This window comes from Athene cunicularia, unplaced genomic scaffold, assembly GCF_003259725.1.
Source record: "Athene cunicularia isolate RWA unplaced genomic scaffold, athCun1 SCF_239, whole genome shotgun sequence".
NCBI lineage: Eukaryota > Metazoa > Chordata > Aves > Strigiformes > Strigidae > Athene > Athene cunicularia.
In genome coordinates this window covers 4,946-7,205 of record NW_020799310.1, presented here as the reverse complement: position 1 = coordinate 7,205, position 2,260 = coordinate 4,946, and the positions used below count along the sequence as shown (strand labels likewise).

General features: G+C 62.0%; 1 long non-coding RNA gene across 1 annotated transcript; it reads left to right on the top strand.

Annotated features, from left to right (window-relative positions):
• Positions 1–6: 6 nt before the first annotated feature.
• Positions 7–1,317, top strand: LOC113490725. Its single transcript, XR_003400292.1, has 3 exons — positions 7–49; positions 771–803; positions 978–1,317. It is a non-coding gene; the product is annotated as an uncharacterized LOC113490725 (long non-coding RNA).
• The last annotated feature ends 943 nt before the right edge of the window (positions 1,318–2,260 follow it).

The following is a 2,260-nucleotide window of genomic DNA, read 5'->3' as shown; positions in this document are numbered from 1 at the left end:
CTCTTTCCCTCTGCAGGGAAGAAGAACAAGGACTACAAGATGGCGCCAAGTGAGTACCGGTCTGGCTCCAGCCGCGGCCCAGTGCCGGGGCCGTCTCCCGTCTCCTGGCTCTGGTTTCTGGCCGCTGCCGGCATTTCCTGCCCCCCCCGTGCCCCCTGTGCCGCCCCTATTCCCAGCCCTGTAGCAGGGACGTGTGGGAGAGGTCGTGTCTCCCCTCCGGCGCTGGCGGCACCGTCACCGAGTCATGGAATCGTGGAATCCCGGGTTGGGAGGGACCTCAAGGATCTTCTGGTCCAACCCTCCTGGCACAAGCCCGGCCTAGCCAAGGTGGCCCAGCCCCAGCCCAGCTGAATCTTCAAAGTGCCCAGCGTTGGGGAATCCACCCCTTCCCGGGGGAGATTATTCCAGTGGCTGCTTGTTCTCGGTGTGAGAAACTTTCCGGTTGTGTCCAAGCGGCCTCTCCCCAGCAGTAACTTGTACCCGTGACCCCTCGTCTTTCCCATGAGCCTCCCCGTCACAAGGGAGTCGCCGTCTCCTCTGCAGCCCCCCTGAGCACCGGGACGTGGGGGTAAGGTCTGCCCTGAGCCCCGCAGGAATCCAGGCAGACAATGCCCACCGCTCGCCCCCGTCAGCCGAGCAGGTCCCTGTGTCGGAGCAGGCGACCGTCCTCCTCTCCCAGGGCTGCAGCGCGGCCGTGGCTCCCGGGCGGCTCCTGGCCCCTGCCCGTAGCCAGCCCAGGCCGGCAGCTCACGGTTCTTTCTCTCCCGCAGGCTCGGACGGGGGCTCTGGCAGCTCGGCCACAGGTACAGCGTGGGACAGGGGGATGGACGGGGCGGCCCCAGCTCTCTGCTCCCCCGTGGGACCCGCAGGCGGAGCAACACGGGGCTGCGGGACGGGGACAGCGAGACCCCAGAGCAGCGGGTTGGGGACAGGGTGGTGGCCCTGGGTGACACCGTCTCTTCCTCTGCTCCCCGCAGTGATTAACACCTGACCGCTCGAGGAGGGGCCGTTGCGTGGCTGGATACAGCCCCCTGCCCTCTCACCGGCTGGACGCAGGGAGAGGACGTGGCTGTGGCGGTGGCTCTTCTGGCCGGTGAACTTGCTGTTTGCAGAGGCTTTGGGAATATTTAGTATTTAAATATCTTATGTTTAATGTTCTTCAATCTTTTTTTTATCCCATTTGCTCATACTGAGTTGATGATAATCAGGCACTGCCGTGACTATCGAGGGGTTTTCAATTTGAGGCTGTAACTGATTTGGCTCCATGTGTAGTTGTCCTGGTAAATAAAATAAATGATTGTCCCCACCCTCTGTGGGGCTGTGCCTCCTCTCCCGGTGCCTGGGCTGCTCTCACAACCTCGGTCAACCTTGGGCTGGTTTTGGCTGGGGTTGAGTTGATTTTCTGGCTGACGGCCCAGCAGGGCGCGGTGTTGGGGGTTTGTGACCCCGGCAGCGTTGGTGACGCAGCGATGGGTCTGAACAGCTTTGGCACAGTGTCAAGGCTGTCTCTGTCAGTCGGCCACCCCAGTGAATAGACGGGGGTTGTGCAGGAGGATCGAGAGGGGAGACAACCAGGCAGACGACCCAACCTGCCCAGAGAGATCCCAGCCCCATCAGATTGTACTCGAAGCTAAAAAGGCAAAAGAGAGGGTTGAGTGGGACCGGCTCTTCCTCAGGCCCTGCCTGGGTGTCGCTGTCCCTGGGCTGAGGTGGTGTTCTGAGTGTCTCAAGAGAAACAGATAATAATTAAAAGTAAATCAATTTTACAACAACCACTTGGCACTCCAGCCATCATTCAGAAAGGGCAGATCCACGTGTCCGTGAGAGGAAAGAACCGTCACTGCACAGACTCCTCGGATTTATCGACAATCCCAAGCGCAGGAGGGTGGTGCCTGCGCCCAGTCCTGGCAACGCAGCCTGGGCGAGGGACGCGGGCTCCTCTCCGGGTGAGGAGGGGTTTGGGTTGCGGTGGCCGCAGTCGGGTAACGGACGCTCTGAGAGGGACGAGGGGTCCTGCCCCCGGCTGGGCTGAGGGAAGGGACAAACGGGTGCGATGGCTACGACAGGACGGTCCTTCACTGGGTCAGGTTGCTCAAAGGTCCCGTCCAACCTGGGCTCGGACACTCCCAGTGAGGGCGTCTCCTCCACATCTTGTTGGGGTGGCCAGTGCCCTGCGGGGGTGGCTACAGCGCTGGTGGCAGAGGTGGAGCCCCCCGGGCCGCTGCGTTCTGGCAGCAGGACCTCGCTGCCTGGGTAGAGC